The sequence below is a fragment of the Hyperolius riggenbachi genome, chromosome 3 (assembly GCF_040937935.1).
Source record: "Hyperolius riggenbachi isolate aHypRig1 chromosome 3, aHypRig1.pri, whole genome shotgun sequence".
Lineage (NCBI taxonomy): Eukaryota > Metazoa > Chordata > Amphibia > Anura > Hyperoliidae > Hyperolius > Hyperolius riggenbachi.
Genome location: NC_090648.1, coordinates 77,581,359 through 77,596,589, shown reverse-complemented (window position 1 = coordinate 77,596,589; position 15,231 = coordinate 77,581,359). Strand labels below are relative to the sequence as shown.

At 51.4% G+C, this 15,231-nt stretch overlaps 35 non-coding genes across 35 annotated transcripts; 18 read left to right on the top strand and 17 right to left on the bottom strand.

The window, feature by feature from the left end:
- Positions 1–102: 102 nt before the first annotated feature.
- TRNAM-CAU (transfer RNA methionine (anticodon CAU)) lies at positions 103–175 on the top strand. The gene has a single exon. It is a non-coding gene; the product is annotated as a tRNA-Met (tRNA).
- Positions 176–570: 395 nt separating this feature from the next.
- Positions 571–642, bottom strand: TRNAE-UUC (transfer RNA glutamic acid (anticodon UUC)). The gene has a single exon. It is a non-coding gene; the product is annotated as a tRNA-Glu (tRNA).
- A 133-nt stretch (positions 643–775) lies between these two features.
- On the top strand, positions 776–848 carry TRNAM-CAU (transfer RNA methionine (anticodon CAU)). Its single transcript has one exon. It is a non-coding gene; the product is annotated as a tRNA-Met (tRNA).
- A 395-nt stretch (positions 849–1,243) lies between these two features.
- TRNAE-UUC (transfer RNA glutamic acid (anticodon UUC)) lies at positions 1,244–1,315 on the bottom strand. The gene has a single exon. It is a non-coding gene; the product is annotated as a tRNA-Glu (tRNA).
- Positions 1,316–1,448: 133 nt separating this feature from the next.
- Positions 1,449–1,521, top strand: TRNAM-CAU (transfer RNA methionine (anticodon CAU)). Its single transcript has one exon. It is a non-coding gene; the product is annotated as a tRNA-Met (tRNA).
- Positions 1,522–1,915: 394 nt separating this feature from the next.
- TRNAE-UUC (transfer RNA glutamic acid (anticodon UUC)) lies at positions 1,916–1,987 on the bottom strand. Its single transcript has one exon. It is a non-coding gene; the product is annotated as a tRNA-Glu (tRNA).
- A 133-nt stretch (positions 1,988–2,120) lies between these two features.
- Positions 2,121–2,193, top strand: TRNAM-CAU (transfer RNA methionine (anticodon CAU)). The gene has a single exon. It is a non-coding gene; the product is annotated as a tRNA-Met (tRNA).
- A 395-nt stretch (positions 2,194–2,588) lies between these two features.
- Positions 2,589–2,660, bottom strand: TRNAE-UUC (transfer RNA glutamic acid (anticodon UUC)). Its single transcript has one exon. It is a non-coding gene; the product is annotated as a tRNA-Glu (tRNA).
- Positions 2,661–2,793: 133 nt separating this feature from the next.
- On the top strand, positions 2,794–2,866 carry TRNAM-CAU (transfer RNA methionine (anticodon CAU)). Its single transcript has one exon. It is a non-coding gene; the product is annotated as a tRNA-Met (tRNA).
- A 396-nt stretch (positions 2,867–3,262) lies between these two features.
- Positions 3,263–3,334, bottom strand: TRNAE-UUC (transfer RNA glutamic acid (anticodon UUC)). The gene has a single exon. It is a non-coding gene; the product is annotated as a tRNA-Glu (tRNA).
- A 133-nt stretch (positions 3,335–3,467) lies between these two features.
- TRNAM-CAU (transfer RNA methionine (anticodon CAU)) lies at positions 3,468–3,540 on the top strand. Its single transcript has one exon. It is a non-coding gene; the product is annotated as a tRNA-Met (tRNA).
- A 395-nt stretch (positions 3,541–3,935) lies between these two features.
- On the bottom strand, positions 3,936–4,007 carry TRNAE-UUC (transfer RNA glutamic acid (anticodon UUC)). Its single transcript has one exon. It is a non-coding gene; the product is annotated as a tRNA-Glu (tRNA).
- Positions 4,008–4,140: 133 nt separating this feature from the next.
- TRNAM-CAU (transfer RNA methionine (anticodon CAU)) lies at positions 4,141–4,213 on the top strand. Its single transcript has one exon. It is a non-coding gene; the product is annotated as a tRNA-Met (tRNA).
- Positions 4,214–4,608: 395 nt separating this feature from the next.
- TRNAE-UUC (transfer RNA glutamic acid (anticodon UUC)) lies at positions 4,609–4,680 on the bottom strand. Its single transcript has one exon. It is a non-coding gene; the product is annotated as a tRNA-Glu (tRNA).
- A 133-nt stretch (positions 4,681–4,813) lies between these two features.
- Positions 4,814–4,886, top strand: TRNAM-CAU (transfer RNA methionine (anticodon CAU)). Its single transcript has one exon. It is a non-coding gene; the product is annotated as a tRNA-Met (tRNA).
- A 395-nt stretch (positions 4,887–5,281) lies between these two features.
- On the bottom strand, positions 5,282–5,353 carry TRNAE-UUC (transfer RNA glutamic acid (anticodon UUC)). Its single transcript has one exon. It is a non-coding gene; the product is annotated as a tRNA-Glu (tRNA).
- Positions 5,354–5,918: 565 nt separating this feature from the next.
- On the top strand, positions 5,919–5,991 carry TRNAM-CAU (transfer RNA methionine (anticodon CAU)). The gene has a single exon. It is a non-coding gene; the product is annotated as a tRNA-Met (tRNA).
- Positions 5,992–6,386: 395 nt separating this feature from the next.
- Positions 6,387–6,458, bottom strand: TRNAE-UUC (transfer RNA glutamic acid (anticodon UUC)). The gene has a single exon. It is a non-coding gene; the product is annotated as a tRNA-Glu (tRNA).
- Positions 6,459–6,591: 133 nt separating this feature from the next.
- Positions 6,592–6,664, top strand: TRNAM-CAU (transfer RNA methionine (anticodon CAU)). The gene has a single exon. It is a non-coding gene; the product is annotated as a tRNA-Met (tRNA).
- A 395-nt stretch (positions 6,665–7,059) lies between these two features.
- On the bottom strand, positions 7,060–7,131 carry TRNAE-UUC (transfer RNA glutamic acid (anticodon UUC)). The gene has a single exon. It is a non-coding gene; the product is annotated as a tRNA-Glu (tRNA).
- Positions 7,132–7,264: 133 nt separating this feature from the next.
- TRNAM-CAU (transfer RNA methionine (anticodon CAU)) lies at positions 7,265–7,337 on the top strand. Its single transcript has one exon. It is a non-coding gene; the product is annotated as a tRNA-Met (tRNA).
- Positions 7,338–7,732: 395 nt separating this feature from the next.
- On the bottom strand, positions 7,733–7,804 carry TRNAE-UUC (transfer RNA glutamic acid (anticodon UUC)). Its single transcript has one exon. It is a non-coding gene; the product is annotated as a tRNA-Glu (tRNA).
- Positions 7,805–7,937: 133 nt separating this feature from the next.
- TRNAM-CAU (transfer RNA methionine (anticodon CAU)) lies at positions 7,938–8,010 on the top strand. The gene has a single exon. It is a non-coding gene; the product is annotated as a tRNA-Met (tRNA).
- Positions 8,011–8,405: 395 nt separating this feature from the next.
- TRNAE-UUC (transfer RNA glutamic acid (anticodon UUC)) lies at positions 8,406–8,477 on the bottom strand. The gene has a single exon. It is a non-coding gene; the product is annotated as a tRNA-Glu (tRNA).
- Positions 8,478–8,610: 133 nt separating this feature from the next.
- Positions 8,611–8,683, top strand: TRNAM-CAU (transfer RNA methionine (anticodon CAU)). The gene has a single exon. It is a non-coding gene; the product is annotated as a tRNA-Met (tRNA).
- Positions 8,684–9,078: 395 nt separating this feature from the next.
- Positions 9,079–9,150, bottom strand: TRNAE-UUC (transfer RNA glutamic acid (anticodon UUC)). Its single transcript has one exon. It is a non-coding gene; the product is annotated as a tRNA-Glu (tRNA).
- Positions 9,151–9,283: 133 nt separating this feature from the next.
- TRNAM-CAU (transfer RNA methionine (anticodon CAU)) lies at positions 9,284–9,356 on the top strand. The gene has a single exon. It is a non-coding gene; the product is annotated as a tRNA-Met (tRNA).
- Positions 9,357–9,750: 394 nt separating this feature from the next.
- On the bottom strand, positions 9,751–9,822 carry TRNAE-UUC (transfer RNA glutamic acid (anticodon UUC)). The gene has a single exon. It is a non-coding gene; the product is annotated as a tRNA-Glu (tRNA).
- Positions 9,823–9,955: 133 nt separating this feature from the next.
- TRNAM-CAU (transfer RNA methionine (anticodon CAU)) lies at positions 9,956–10,028 on the top strand. Its single transcript has one exon. It is a non-coding gene; the product is annotated as a tRNA-Met (tRNA).
- A 395-nt stretch (positions 10,029–10,423) lies between these two features.
- On the bottom strand, positions 10,424–10,495 carry TRNAE-UUC (transfer RNA glutamic acid (anticodon UUC)). Its single transcript has one exon. It is a non-coding gene; the product is annotated as a tRNA-Glu (tRNA).
- A 133-nt stretch (positions 10,496–10,628) lies between these two features.
- TRNAM-CAU (transfer RNA methionine (anticodon CAU)) lies at positions 10,629–10,701 on the top strand. The gene has a single exon. It is a non-coding gene; the product is annotated as a tRNA-Met (tRNA).
- Positions 10,702–11,096: 395 nt separating this feature from the next.
- Positions 11,097–11,168, bottom strand: TRNAE-UUC (transfer RNA glutamic acid (anticodon UUC)). The gene has a single exon. It is a non-coding gene; the product is annotated as a tRNA-Glu (tRNA).
- A 133-nt stretch (positions 11,169–11,301) lies between these two features.
- Positions 11,302–11,374, top strand: TRNAM-CAU (transfer RNA methionine (anticodon CAU)). Its single transcript has one exon. It is a non-coding gene; the product is annotated as a tRNA-Met (tRNA).
- Positions 11,375–11,769: 395 nt separating this feature from the next.
- Positions 11,770–11,841, bottom strand: TRNAE-UUC (transfer RNA glutamic acid (anticodon UUC)). Its single transcript has one exon. It is a non-coding gene; the product is annotated as a tRNA-Glu (tRNA).
- A 133-nt stretch (positions 11,842–11,974) lies between these two features.
- Positions 11,975–12,047, top strand: TRNAM-CAU (transfer RNA methionine (anticodon CAU)). Its single transcript has one exon. It is a non-coding gene; the product is annotated as a tRNA-Met (tRNA).
- The last annotated feature ends 3,184 nt before the right edge of the window (positions 12,048–15,231 follow it).

Sequence of the window (15,231 nt, the reverse complement as noted above, 5' to 3'; positions counted from 1 at the left end):
GAAAAAGGAGCTCGAGAGCCAGAGGGGGGCATCAGCTCTGTCTAGACAGCAAACCATGAGCCAACTTCCCTGGCGCGTGTGCGGCACAGTGGCAAAAGCACTGCCTCGTTAGCGCAGTAGGTAGCGCGTCAGTCTCATAATCTGAAGGTCGTGAGTTCAATCCTCACACGGGGCACTGTCCTCATGCTTGCACAGCCTTTTGGTTAGGGCAAGTCCACCCTATAAGCGTACAAGCCTATCGCGGAGACTTTTGATCACTTTCCCACCCACTGAGATACCACTGAGAGTAGAGTCTGGACATCAGCGCTATCAGCAGCAGAGTTGCAAAAGGGGCTTGGAGAAACTGAAAATCTGACTTTGGACATTGCCTTTCTTGTCACCCGCCGAGAACTTTTGTAGATGGGGCGAAGAGAAAACAGCCAGTATTACAGAGGGAGGACCTTTTTCTGGCCAACAGCCGTTCTTCCCCTGCACTAATAGGCCCCAAAGGAGAAGGCTTTTGTTGGGCTCCGGTACGCTCACCTGGGAAGCTTGATTCTGATGAGCGCACCTTAGCCAAAAGGCAGGATGTTCCCATACCGGGAGTCGAACCCAGGCCGCCTGGGTGAAAACCAGGAATCCTGACCGCTAGACCATATGGGAGGCGTTCGGTAAGAGCTGAATGCATCTGGGGGAAAAAGGAGCTCGAGAGCCAGAGGGGGGCATCAGCTCTGTCTAGACAGCAAACCATGAGCCAACTTACCTGGCGCGTGTGCGGCACAGTGGCAAAAGCACTGCCTCGTTAGCGCAGTAGGTAGCGCGTCAGTCTCATAATCTGAAGGTCGTGAGTTCAATCCTCACACGGGGCACTGTCCTCATGCTTGCACAGCCTTTTGGTTAGGGCAAGTCCACCCTATAAGCGTATAAGCCTATCGCGGAGACTTTTGATCACTTTCCCACCCACTGAGATACCACTGAGAGTAGAGTCTGGAAATCAGCGCTATCAGCAGCAGAGTTGCAAAAGGGGCTTGGAGCAACTGAAAATCTGACTTTGGACATTGCCTTTCTTGTCACCCGCCGAGAACTTTTGTAGATGGGGCGAAGAGAAAACAGCCAGTATTACAGAGGGAGGACCTTTTTCTGGCCAACAGCCGTTCTTCCCCTGCACTAATAGGCCACCAAGGAGAAGGCTTTTGTTGGGCTCCGGTACGCTCACCTGGGAAGCTTGATTCTGATGAGCGCACCTTAGCCAAAAGGCAGGACGTTCCCATACCGGGAGTCGAACCCGGGCCGCCTGGGTGAAAACCAGGAATCCTGACCGCTAGACCATATGGGAGGCGTTCGGTAAGAGCTGAATGCATCTGGGGGAAAAAGGAGCTCGAGAGCCAGAGGGGGGCATCAGCTCTGTCTAGACAGCAAACCATGAGCCAACTTACCTGGCGCGTGTGCGGCACAGTGGCAAAAGCACTGCCTCGTTAGCGCAGTAGGTAGTGCGTCAGTCTCATAATCTGAAGGTCGTGAGTTCAATCCTCACATGGGGCACTGTCCTCATGCTTGGACAGCCTTTTGGTTAGGGCAAGTCCACCCTATAAGCGTACAAGCCTATCGCGGAGACTTTTGATCACTTTCCCACCCACTGAGATACCACTGAGAGTAGAGTCTGGACATCAGCGCTATCAGCAGCAGAGTTGCAAAAGGGGCTTGGAGCAACTGAAAATCTGACTTTGGACATTGCCTTTCTTGTCACCCGCCGAGAACTTTTGTAGATGGGGCGAAGAGAAAACAGCCAGTATTACAGAGGGAGGACCTTTTCTGGCCAACAGCCGTTCTTCCCCTGCACTAATAGGCCCCCAAGGAGAAGGCTTTTGTTGGGCTCCGGTACGCTCACCTGGGAAGCTTGATTCTGATGAGCGCACCTTAGCCAAAAGGCAGGACGTTCCCATACCGGGAGTCGAACCCAGGCCGCCTGGGTGAAAACCAGGAATCCTGAGCGCTAGACCATATGGGAGGCGTTCGGTAAGAGCTGAATGCATCTGGGGGGAAAAGGAGCTCGAGAGCCAGAGGGGGGCATCAGCTCTGTCTAGACAGCAAACCATGAGCCAACTTACCTGGCGCGTGTGCGGCACAGTGGCAATAGCACTGCCTCGTTAGCGCAGTAGGTAGCGCGTCAGTCTCATAATCTGAAGGTCGTGAGTTCAATCCCCACACGGGGCACTGTCCTCATGCTTGAACAGCCTTTTGGTTAGGGCAAGTCCACCCTATAAGCGTACAAGCCTATCGCGGAGACTTTTGATCACTTTCCCACCCACTGAGATACCACTGAGAGTAGAGTCTGGACATCAGCGCTATCAGCAGCAGAGTTGCAAAAGGGGCTTGGAGCAACTGAAAATCTGACTTTGGACATTGCCTTTCTTGTCACCCGCCGAGAACTTTTGTAGATGGGGCGAAGAGAAAACAGCCAGTATTACAGAGGGAGGACCTTTTTCTGGCAAACAGCCGTTCTTCCCCTGCACTAATAGGCCCCCAAGGAGAAGGCTTTTGTTAGGCTCCGGTACGCTCACCTGGGAAGCTTGATTCTGATGAGCGCACCTTAGCCAAAAGGCAGGACGTTCCCATACCAGGAGTCGAACCCAGGCCGCCTGGGTGAAAACCAGGAATCCTGACCGCTAGACCATATGGGAGGCGTTCGGTAAGAGCTGAATGCATCTGGGGGAAAAAGGAGCTCGAGAGCCAGAGGGGGGCATCAGCTCTGTCTAGACAGCAAACCATGAGCCAACTTACCTGGGGCGTGTGCGGCACAGTGGCAAAAGCACTGCCTCGTTAGCGCAGTAGGTAGCGCGTCAGTCTCATAATCTGAAGGTCGTGAGTTCAATCCTCACACGGGGCACTGTCCTCATGCTTGCACAGCCTTTTGGTTAGGGCAAGTCCACCCTATAAGCGTATAAGCCTATCGCGGAGACTTTTGATCACTTTCCCACCCACTGAGATACCACTGAGAGTAGAGTCTGGACATCAGCGCTATCAGCAGCAGAGTTGCAAAAGGGGCTTGGAGCAACTGAAAATCTGACTTTGGACATTGCCTTTCTTGTCACCCGCCGAGAACTTTTGTAGATGGGGCGAAGAGAAAACAGCCAGTATTACAGAGGGAGGACCTTTTTTCTGGCCAACAGCCGTTCTTCCCCTGCACTAATAGGCCCCCAAGGAGAAGGCTTTTGTTGGGCTCCGGTACGCTCACCTGGGAAGCTTGGTTCTGATGAGCGCACCTTAGCCAAAAGGCAGGACGTTCCCATACCGGGAGTCGAACCCGGGCCGCCTGGGTGAAAACCAGGAATCCTGACCGCTAGACCATATGGGAGGCGTTCGGTAAGAGCTGAATGCATCTGGGGGAAAAAGGAGCTCGAGAGCCAGAGGGGGGCATCAGCTCTGTCTAGACAGCAAACCATGAGCCAACTTACCTGGCGCGTGTGCGGCACAGTGGCAAAAGCACTGCCTCGTTAGCGCAGTAGGTAGCGCGTCAGTCTCATAATCTGAAGGTCGTGAGTTCAATCCTCACACGGGGCACTGTCCTCAAGCTTGGACAGCCTTTTGGTTAGGGCAAGTCCACCCTATAAGCGTACAAGCCTATCGCGGAGACTTTTGATCACTTTCCCACCCACTGAGATACCACTGAGAGTAGAGTCTGGACATCAGCGCTATCAGCAGCAGAGTTGCAAAAGGGGCTTGGAGCAACTGAAAATCTGACTTTGGACATTGCCTTTCTTGTCACCCGCCGAGAACTTTTGTAGATGGGGCGAAGAGAAAACAGCCAGTATTACAGAGGGAGGACCTTTTTCTGGCCAACAGCCGTTCTTCCCCTGCACTAATAGGCCCCCAAGGAGAAGGCTTTTGTTGGGCTCCGGTACGCTCACCTGGGAAGCTTGATTCTGATGAGCGCACCTTAGCCAAAAGGCAGGATGTTCCCATACCGGGAGTCGAACCCGGGCCGCCTGGGTGAAAACCAGGAATCCTGACCGCTAGACCATATGGGAGGCGTTCGGTAAGAGCTGAATGCATCTGGGGGAAAAAGGAGCTCGAGAGCCAGAGGGGGGCATCAGCTCTGTCTAGACAGCAAACCATGAGCCAACTTACCTGGTGCGTGTGCGGCACAGTGGCAAAAGCACAGCCTCGTTAGCGCAGTAGGTAGCGCGTCAGTCTCATAATCTGAAGGTCGTGAGTTCAATCCTCACACGGGGCACTGTCCTCATGCTTGGACAGCCTTTTGGTTAGGGCAAGTCCACCCTATAAGCGTACAAGCCTATCGCGGAGACTTTTGATCACTTTCCCACCCACTGAGATACCACTGAGAGTAGAGTCTGGACATCAGCGCTATCAGCAGCAGAGTTGCAAAAGGGGCTTGGAGCAACTGAAAATCTGACTTTGGACATTGCCTTTCTTGTCACCCGCCGAGAACTTTTGTAGATGGGGTGAAGAGAAAACAGCCAGTATTACAGAGGGAGGACCTTTTTCTGGCCAACAGCCGTTCTTCCCCTGCACTAATAGGCCCCCAAGGAGAAGGCTTTTGTTGGGCTCCGGTACGCTCACCTGGGAAGCTTGATTCTGATGAGCGCACCTTAGCCAAAAGGCAGGACGTTCCCATACCGGGAGTCAAACCCGGGCCGCCTGGGTGAAAACCAGGAATCCTGACCGCTAGACCATATGGGAGGCGTTCGGTAAGAGCTGAATGCATCTGGGGGAAAAAGGAGCTCGAGAGCCAGAGGAGGGCATCAGCTCTGTCTAGACAGCAAACCATGAGCCAACTTACCTGGCGCGTGTGCGGCACAATGGCAAAAGCACTGCCTCGTTAGCGCAGTAGGTAGCACGTCAGTCTCATAATCTGAAGGTCGTGAGTTCAATCCTCACATGGGGCACTGTCCTCATGCTTGGACAGCCTTATGGTTAGGGCAAGTCCACCCTATAAGCGTACAAGCCTATCGCGGAGACTTTTGATCACTTTCCCACCCACTGAGATACCACTGAGAGTAGAGTCTGGACATCAGCGCTATCAGCAGCAGAGTTGCAAAAGGGGCTTGGAGCAACTGAAAATCTGACTTTGGACATTGCCTTTCTTGTCACCCGCCGAGAACTTTTGTAGATGGGGCGAAGAGAAAACAGCCAGTATTACAGAGGGAGGACCTTTTTCTGGCCAACAGCCGTTCTTCCCCTGCACTAATAGGCCCCCAAGGAGAAGGCTTTTGTTGGGCTCCGGTACGCTCACCTGGGAAGCTTGATTCTGATGAGCACACCTTAGCCAAAAGGCAGGACGTTCCCATACCAGGAGTCGAACCCGGGCCGCCTGGGTGAAAACCAGGAATCCTGACCGCTAGACCATATGGGAGGCGTTCGGTAAGAGCTGAATGCATCTGGGGGAAAAAGGAGCTCGAGAGCCAGAGGGGGGCATCAGCTCTGTCTAGACAGCAAACCATGAGCCAACTTACCTGGGGCATGTGCGGCACAGTGGCAAAAGCACTCAGGGCCGGATTTCTGGCAAGGCCACATAGGCCATGGCCTAGGGCACCAGAAGTTTAGGGGCGGCTCAGTGAGGGGCAGGAAAGCTGTTCTATGCAGTCATCCCTATCTACAAGAACAGCTTTAACCTTTGAACTCTCTGTCCTGTACTTGTGCCGTCCCTGCAAGACCTGTAAGCTCTATCCTGCAGGTATACATCAGTCTAACTCTCATGGCGATGCAATGGGTCCATCATTAATGAGATGGCAAGCATAACATAACATTTCAAAACATAACTTCTAATCTATACACGTATTACTAAAATAGCTATTGTCTGTGACATCAATGATGGAAAGAAAGTTGAATTCTCATTGGGGCACACAGAGATAACAACCATACAGATGGTATAGTTGGCCTTGGGCGGTAAAAAGTACAAATCCGGCCCTGAAAGCACTGCCTCGTTAGCGCAGTAGGTAGCGCGTCAGTCTCATAATCTGAAGGTCGTGAGTTCAATCCTCACACGGGGCACTGTCCTCATGCTTGGACAGCCTTTTGGTTAGGGCAAGTCCACCCTATAAGCGTACAAGCCTATCGCGGAGACTTTTGATCACTTTCCCACCCACTGAGATACCACTGAGAGTAGAGTCTGGACATCAGCGCTATCAGCAGCAGAGTTGCAAAAGGGGCTTGGAGCAACTGAAAATCTGACTTTGGACATTGCCTTTCTTGTCACCCGCCGAGAACTTTTGTAGATGGGGCGAAGAGAAAACAGCCAGTATTACAGAGGGAGGACCTTTTTCTGGCCAACAGCCGTTCTTCCCCTGCACTAATAGGCCCCCAAGGAGAAGGCTTTTGTTGGGCTCCGGTACGCTCACCTGGGAAGCTTGATTCTGATGAGCGCACCTTAGCCAAAAGGCAGGACGTTCCCATACCGGGAGTCGAACCCGGGCCACCTGGGTGAAAACCAGGAATCCTGACCGCTAGACCATATGGGAGGCGTTCGGTAAGAGCTGAATGCATCTGGGGGAAAAAGGAGCTCGAGAGCCAGAGGGGGGCATCAGCTCTGTCTAGACAGCAAACCATGAGCCAACTTACCTGGCGCGTGTGCGGCACAGTGGCAAAAGCACTGCCTCGTTAGCGCAGTAGGTAGCGCGTCAGTCTCATAATCTGAAGGTCGTGAGTTCAATCCTCACACGGGGCACTGTCCTCATGCTTGGACAGCCTTTTGGTTAGGGCAAGTCCACCCTATAAGCGTACAAGCCTGTCGCGGAGACTTTTGATCACTTTCCCACCCACTGAGATACCACTGAGAGTAGAGTCTGGACATCAGCACTATCAGCAGCAGGGGTGCAAAAGGGGCTTGGAGCAACTGAAAATCTGACTTTGGACATTGCCTTTCTTGTCACCCGCCGAGAACTTTTGTAGATGGGGCGAAGAGAAAACAGCCAGTATTACAGAGGGAGGACCTTTTTCTGGCCAACAGCCGTTCTTCCCCTGCACTAATAGGCCCCCAAGGAGAAGGCTTTTGTTGGGCTCCGGTACGCTCACCTGGGAAGCTTGATTCTGATGAGCGCACCTTAGCCAAAAGGCAGGACGTTCCCATACCGGGAGTCGAACCCGGGCCGCCTGGGTGAAAACCAGGAATCCTGACCGCTAGACCATATGGGAGGCGTTCGGTAAAAGCTGAATGCATCTGGGGGAAAAAGGAGCTCGAGAGCCAGAGGGGGGCATCAGCTCTGTCTAGACAGCAAACCATGAGCCAACTTACCTGGTGCGTGTGCAGCACAGTGGCAAAAGCACTGCCTCGTTAGCGCAGTAGGTAGCGCGTCAGTCTCATAATCTGAAGGTCGTGAGTTCAATCCTCACACGGGGCACTGTCCTCATGCTTGGACAGCCTTTTGGTTAGGGCAAGTCCACCCTATAAGCGTACAAGCCTATCGCGGAGACTTTTGATCACTTTCCCACCCACTGAGATACCACTGAGAGTAGAGTCTGGACATCAGCGCTATCAGCAGCAGAGTTGCAAAAGGGGCTTGGAGCAACTGAAAATCTGACTTTGGACATTGCCTTTCTTGTCACCCGCCGAGAACTTTTGTAGATGGGGCGAAGAGAAAACAGCCAGTATTACAGAGGGAGGACCTTTTTCTGGCCAACAGCCGTTCTTCCCCTGCACTAATAGGCCCCCAAGGAGAAGGCTTTTGTTGGGCTCCGGTACGCTCACCTGGGAAGCTTGATTCTGATGAGCGCACCTTAGCCAAAAGGCAGGATGTTCCCATACTGGGAGTCGAACCCGGGCCACCTGGGTGAAAACCAGGAATCCTGACCGCTAGACCATACGGGAGGCGTTCGGTAAGAGCTGAATGCATCTGGGGGAAAAAGGAGCTCGAGAGCCAGAGGGGGGCATCAGCTCTGTCTAGACAGCAAACCATGAGCCAACTTACCTGGCACGTGTGCGGCACAGTGGCAAAAGCACTGCCTCGTTAGCGCAGTAGGTAGCGCGTCAGTCTCATAATCTGAAGGTCGTGAGTTCAATCCTCACACGGGGCACTGTCCTCATGCTTGGACAGCCTTTTGGTTAGGGCAAGTCCACCCTATAAGCGTACAAGCCTATCGCGGAGACTTTTGATCACTTTCCCACCCACTGAGATACCACTGAGAGTAGAGTCTGGACATCAGCGCTATCAGCAGCAGAGTTGCAAAAGGGGCTTGGAGCAACTGAAAATCTGACTTTGGACATTGCCTTTCTTGTCACCCGCCGAGAACTTTTGTAGATGGGGGGAAGAGAAAACAGCCAGTATTACAGATGGAGGACCTTTTTCTGGCCAACAGCCGTTCTTCCCCTGCACTAATAGGCCCCCAAGGAGAAGGCTTTTGTTGGGCTCCGGTACGCTCACCTGGGAAGCTTGATTCTGATGAGCGCACCTTAGCCAAAAGGTAGGACGCTCCCATACCGGGAGTCGAACCCGGGCCGCCTGGGTGAAAACCAGGAATCCTGACCGCTAGACCATATGGGAGGCGTTCGGTAAGAGCTGAATGCATCTGGGGGAAAAAGGAGCTCGAGAGCCAGAGGGGGGCATCAGCTCTGTCTAGACAGCAAACCATGAGCCAACTTACCTGGGGCGTGTGCGGCACTGTGGCAAAAGCACTGCCTCGTTAGCGCAGTAGGTAGCGCGTCAGTCTCATAATCTGAAGGTTGTGAGTTCAATCCTCACACGGGGCACTGTCCTCATGCTTGGACAGCCTTTTGGTTAGGGCAAGTCCACCCTATAAGCGTACAAGCCTATCGTGGAGACTTTTGATCACTTTCCCACCCACTGAGATACCACTGAGAGTAGAGTCTGGACATCAGCGCTATCAGCAGCAGAGTTGCAAAAGGGGCTTGGAGCAACTGAAAATCTGACTTTGGACATTGCCTTTCTTGTCACCCGCCGAGAACTTTTGTAGATGGGGCGAAGAGAAAACAGCCAGTATTACAGAGGGAGGACCTTTTTCTGGCCAACAGCCGTTCTTCCCCTGCACTAATAGGCCCCCAAGGAGAAGGCTTTTGTTGGGCTCCGGTACGCTCACCTGGGAAGCTTGATTCTGATGAGCGCACCTTAGCCAAAAGGCAGGACGTTCCCATACCGGGAGTCGAACCCGGGCCACCTGGGTGAAAACCAGGAATCCTGACCGCTAGACCATATGGGAGGCGTTCGGTAAGAGCTGAATGCATCTGGGGGGAAAAGGAGCTCGAGAGCCAGAGGCGGGCATCAGCTCTGTCTAGACAGCAAACCATGAGCCAACTTACCTGGCGCGTGTGCGACACAGTGGCAAAAGCACTGCCTCGTTAGCGCAGTAGGTAGCGCGTCAGTCTCATAATCTGAAGGTCGTGAGTTCAATCCTCACACGGGGCACTGTCCTCATGCTTGGACAGCCTTTTGGTTAGGGCAAGTCCACCCTATAAGCGTACAAGCCTATCGCGGAGACTTTTGATCACTTTCCTCCCACTGAGATACCACTGAGAGTAGAGTCTGGACATCAGCGCTATCAGCAGCAGAGTTGCAAAAGGGGCTTGGAGCAACTGAAAATCTGACTTTGGACATTGCCTTTCTTGTCACCCGCCGAGAACTTTTGTAGATGGGGCGAAGAGAAAACAGCCAGTATTACAGAGGGAGGACCTTTTTCTGGCCAACAGCCGTTCTTCCCCTGCACTAATAGGCCCCCAAGGAGAAGGCTTTTGTTGGGCTCCGGTACGCTCACCTGGGAAGCTTGATTCTGATGAGCGCACCTTAGCCAAAAGGCAGGACGTTCCCATACCGGGAGTCGAACCCGGGCCGCCTGGGTGAAAACCAGGAATCCTGACCGCTAGACCATATGGGAGGCGTTTGGTAAGAGCTGAATGCAGCTGGGGGAAAAAGGAGCTCGAGAGCCAGAGGGGGGCATCAGCTCTGTCTAGACAGCAAACCATGAGCCAACTTACCTGGGGCGTGTGCGGCACAGTGGCAAAAGCACTGCCTCGTTAGCGCAGTAGGTAGCGTGTCAGTCTCATAATCTGAAGGTCGTGAGTTCAATCCTCACACGGGGCACTGTCCTCATGCTTGGACAGCCTTTTGGTTAGGGCAAGTCCACCCTATAAGCGTACAAGCCTATCACGGAGACTTTTGATCACTTTCCTACCCACTGAGATACCACTGAGAGTAGAGTCTGGACATCAGCGCTATCAGCAGCAGAGTTGCAAAAGGGGCTTGGAGCAACTGAAAATCTGACTTTGGACATTGCCTTTCTTGTCACCCGCCGAGAACTTTTGTAGATGGGGCGAAGAGAAAACAGCCAGTATTACAGAGGGAGGACCTTTTTCTGGCCAACAGCTGTTCTTCCCCTGCACTAATAGGCCCCCAAGGAGAAGGCTTTTGTTAGGCTCCGGTACGCTCACCTGGGAAGCTTGATTCTGATGAGCGCACCTTAGCCAAAAGGCAGGATGTTCCCATACCGGGAGTCGAACCCGGGCCGCCTGGGTGAAAACCAGGAATCCTGACCGCTAGACCATATCGGAGGCGTTCGGTAAGAGCTGAATGCATCTGGGGGAAAAAGGAGCTCGAGAGCCAGAGGGGGGCATCAGCTCTGTCTAGACAGCAAACCATGAGCCAACTTACCTGGGGCGTGTGCGGCACAGTGGCAAAAGCACTGCCTCGTTAGCGCAGTAGGTAGCGCGTCAGTCTCATAATCTGAAGGTCGTGAGTTCAATCCTCACACGGGGCACTGTCCTCATGCTTGGACAGCCTTTTGGTTAGGGCAAGTCCACCCTATAAGCGTACAAGCCTATCGCGGAGACTTTTGATCACTTTCCCACCCACTGAGATACCACTGAGAGTAGAGTCTGGACATCAGCGCTATCAGCAGCAGAGTTGCAAAAGGGGCTTGGAGCAACTGAAAATCTGACTTTGGACATTGCCTTTCTTGTCACCCGCCGAGAACTTTTGTAGATGGGGCGAAGAGAAAACAGCCAGTATTACAGAGGGAGGACCTTTTTCTGGCCAACAGCCGTTCTTCCCCTGCACTAATAGGCCCCCAAGGAGAAGGCTTTTGTTGGGCTCCGGTACGCTCACCTGGGAAGCTTGATTCTGATGAGCGCACCTTAGCCAAAAGGCAGGACGCTCCCATACCGGGAGTCGAACCCGGGCCGCCTGGGTGAAAACCAGGAATCCTGACCGCTAGACCATATGGGAGGCGTTCGGTAAGAGCTGAATGCATCTGGGGGAAAAAGGAGCTCGAGAGCCAGAGGGGGGCATCAGCTCTGTCTAGACAGCAAACCATGAGCCAACTTACCTGGGGCGTGTGCGGCACAGTGGCAAAAGCACTGCCTCGTTAGCGCAGTAGGTAGCGCGTCAGTCTCATAATCTGAAGGTCGTGAGTTCAATCCTCACACGGGGCACTGTCCTCATGCTTGGACAGCCTTTTGGTTAGGGCAAGTCCACCCTATAAGCGTACAAGCCTATCGCGGAGACTTTTGATCACTTTCCCACCCACTGAGATACCACTGAGAGTAGAGTCTGGACATCAGCGCTATCAGCAGCAGAGTTTCAAAAGGGGCTTGGAGCAACTGAAAATCTGACTTTGGACATTGCCTTTCTTGTCACCCGCCGAGAACTTTTGTAGATGGGGCGAAGAGAAAACAGCCAGTATTACAGAGGGAGGACCTTTTTCTGGCCAACAGCCGTTCTTCCCCTGCACTAATAGGCCCCCAAGGAGAAGGCTTTTGTTGGGCTCCGGTACGCTCACCTGGGAAGCTTGATTCTGATGAGCGCACCTTAGCCAAAAGGCAGGACGTTCCCATACCGGGAGTCAAACCCGGGCCGCCTGGGTGAAAACCAGGAATCCTGACCGCTAGACCATATGGGAGGCGTTCGGTAAGAGCTGAATGCATCTGGGGGAAAAAGGAGCTCGAGAGCCAGAGGGGGGCATCAGCTCTGTCTAGACAGCAAACCATGAGCCAACTTACCTGGGGCGTGTGCGGCACAGTGGCAAAAGCACTGCCTCGTTAGCGCAGTAGGTAGCGCGTCAGTCTCATAATCCGAAGGTCGTGAGTTCAATCCTCACACGGGGCACTGTCCTCATGCTTGGAAAGCCTTTTGGTTAGGGCAAGTCCACCCTATAAGCGTACAAGCCTATCGCGGAGACTTTTGATCACTTTCCCACCCACTGAGATACCACTGAGAGTAGAGTCTGGACATCAGCGCTATCAGCAGCAGAGTTGCAAAAGGGGCTTGGAGCAACTGAAAATCTGACATTGGACATTGCCTTTCTTGTCACCCGCCGAGAACTTTTGTAGATGGGGCGAAGAGAAAACAGCCAGTATTACAGAGGGAGGACCTTTTTCTGGCCAACAGCCGTTCTTCCCCTGCACTAATAGGCCCCCAAGGAGAAGGCTTTTGTTGGGCTCCGGTACGCTCACCTGGGAAGCTTGATTCTGATGAGCGCACCTTAGCCAAAAGGCAGGACGTTCCAGGGGCGCCTTTACCTACTGACCACCCAGGCAGCGGCTTGGAGCGGCTTTGATGGGGAAGGCGCAGTAAATTACTGTCAGTCCAAGGGGAAATACAAATTCCTGTCCTGAAAGACCGTTGTAAGGGCCTGGAGAGAAAAAGATTTCCTTCTGTTTTAAGGAGGCAAATTACACCAATCGTTGCTTTTTTAGTAGGAGGGCATTTGGTTCCTTTTATCCCCCTATACATTCCTAGTAGCTTGGGTCACCCTGAGCTGCTTGGTTACTCTGCTCTTTTCACAAATAGCCTTCTGCTAAGTCACGGATAAAGAATCATTCAGAGTTCAGAATTATAAGAAGAAGGTGTCTGGTTTATAGCTGTTCTCTGCTCCTCCACAGAGGTGACAGTGCCCTACCCCCAAATGTTACTGAGTCTGCAGAGCAAGTGAGACAAACAAACAAACAAACAAACAGTAATCTCTGCAGACAGCTGTGTGCTCTGCTAGAATGTCTGCATGTCTAGATGTCAGGACGCTCTCCAGCCATGACTAGCTATGGAGAGGTAGGATTATCTGATCCTCTCCCCTACACAGCCCGAACTTCTCCCTGAATTCAACAGGACAGTGTTTGAAGTGTGTAATGGACACAGTGGGGGTTGCAGGTTTTGTCTTTCATTGTGAGAGAGTGAATAGGAGGGCAGCATCTAAAGCTCAAACAATGATAATGGACATGTAAGCAATGTGTGTAATTACATCCATCACTACTTATAATTAAAGATGGCATAATAATGTATTTCCATTAATGCTGTCTGTTTGCCCTCTCTCTAATGCTATGTACCACCTCACGATTTTTCCAACGATTTTCCCGATGTCCATCAATTTTTTTTTGAGCGACAAGTAGTCATTTACACGATGTCGTGACATCGCTTAGCATTGTGTGGTGAAAAGTGACCGTCACTGAGGATCAAGTAAAGTACTGAGGTCGCTTGACTTCTCGTTCGCGCCCGTCCTGTAATGTCACGTGACATCTCGCATACCCGCTGGCAGGAAGATGAATCGCTGGACGCTTGTCATGAGGGACACCTCGCTGGATCCATCTTCCTGTGTTGTTGCAGTCACTGTGGTGAGTGTGGAGCTTAACTTTGCTCGCCCTCACCCTCTGCTCATGCTCCCTCTCCCACTGTCTCTCTGACCAAACAACTGCTACTTGGGGAACAATGTGCACAATTATGTACACTAGTCTGAGCACTCTTCAGGGGAGCCAGTAGCATTTGGAACTATTATTGTGTATTTATGTAGCACTGACATCTTCAGCACTTTACAGAGTACATAGTCATGTCACTGACTGCTCACTGGAGCTTACAATTTCATCCCTACCATAGTCAAACTGTAATGTCCGACCATATTATTATCATGTATTTATATAGCACTGACATCTTCTGCAGTACTTTATAGAGTACATAGTCATGTCACTGACTGTCCTCAGAGGAGCTCACAATCTAATCCTACTATAGTCATAGTCTAATGTCCTACCATATTATTATTATGTATTTATATAGCACTGACATCTTCTACAGCACTTTACAGAGAACATAGTCATGTCACGGACTGTCCCCAGAGGAGCTCACAATCTAATCCTACCATAGTCATAGTCTAATGTCCTACCATATTATTATTATGTATTTATATAGCACTGACATCTTCTGCAGCACTGTAGAGAGTACATAGTGATGTCACTGACTGTCCTCAGAGGAGCTCACAATCTAACCCTACCATAGTCATAGTCTAATGTCCTACCATATTATTATTATTTATTTATATAGCACTGACATCTCCTGAAGCACTTTACAGTGTACATAGTCATGTCACTGACTGTCCTCAGAGGAGCTCACGGTCTAATCCCTACCACAGTTATAGTCTAATATTTTCAATATAGGATTGTTTTGGGGTAAACCAGTTGACTTATTAGTATGTTTTTTAGGATGCAGGAAATGTCTGAAGTGTCTGAAGACAGAAACTCCATGCAGATTTTGCCCTGGCCAATGTTCAAGCCTAGGACTCAGCACTAAAATGCAGTAGTGGTACCCACTGAGCCTCTATTCTACTCATAGATATCTGCTCATCCATGTCATCAATTCTGACCCTCCACTACCCTCCCTCCCTCCATTCTACTTCTCTTCTCTTGTATCACTTACACTACAAACACACTGTGCTTATCTCCAGAATGGATTATGAATCAAACTGTTAGGCCCAGTGCACACCAAAACCGCTAGCAGATCCTCAAAACGCTAGCGGTTTTTGAAGCAGATTTCAGAGCAATTCTAGGCATGTTTAGAGACATTTTCTAAACATGCCGAGTGTTTTTGTGAAGCAGATTACAAATATTGTTACAGTAAAAGCTGTTACTGAACAGCTTCTGTAACAAATATGCCTGGAAAACCGCTCTGATCTAGTGTTTTTTAGAGCGGTTTGCATTTTTCCTATACTTTACATTGAGGCAGAATCGCTTCTGCAAACCGCAAATGTGCAGCAGGAGGCACGTTTGCGGTTTGCTAAAAACCTCAAACCGCTGGTGTGCACCATCCCATGGAAATACATTAGCCAAGCGTTTTCACAGACAGATGCGGTTGGCGGATCGCTGCTAAAACTGCTCGGTGTGCACTGGGCCTTAAACCACCTTACCATATCAGCCCTTCAATGTCATGATATACTCACTCCAGTCCTACCCTAACAGGTGGTAACATATTTGCATATCTCATAATGTTTGTGAAAAATTATTTTGAAAGTAAGAATGTCTTGCTTGATAAT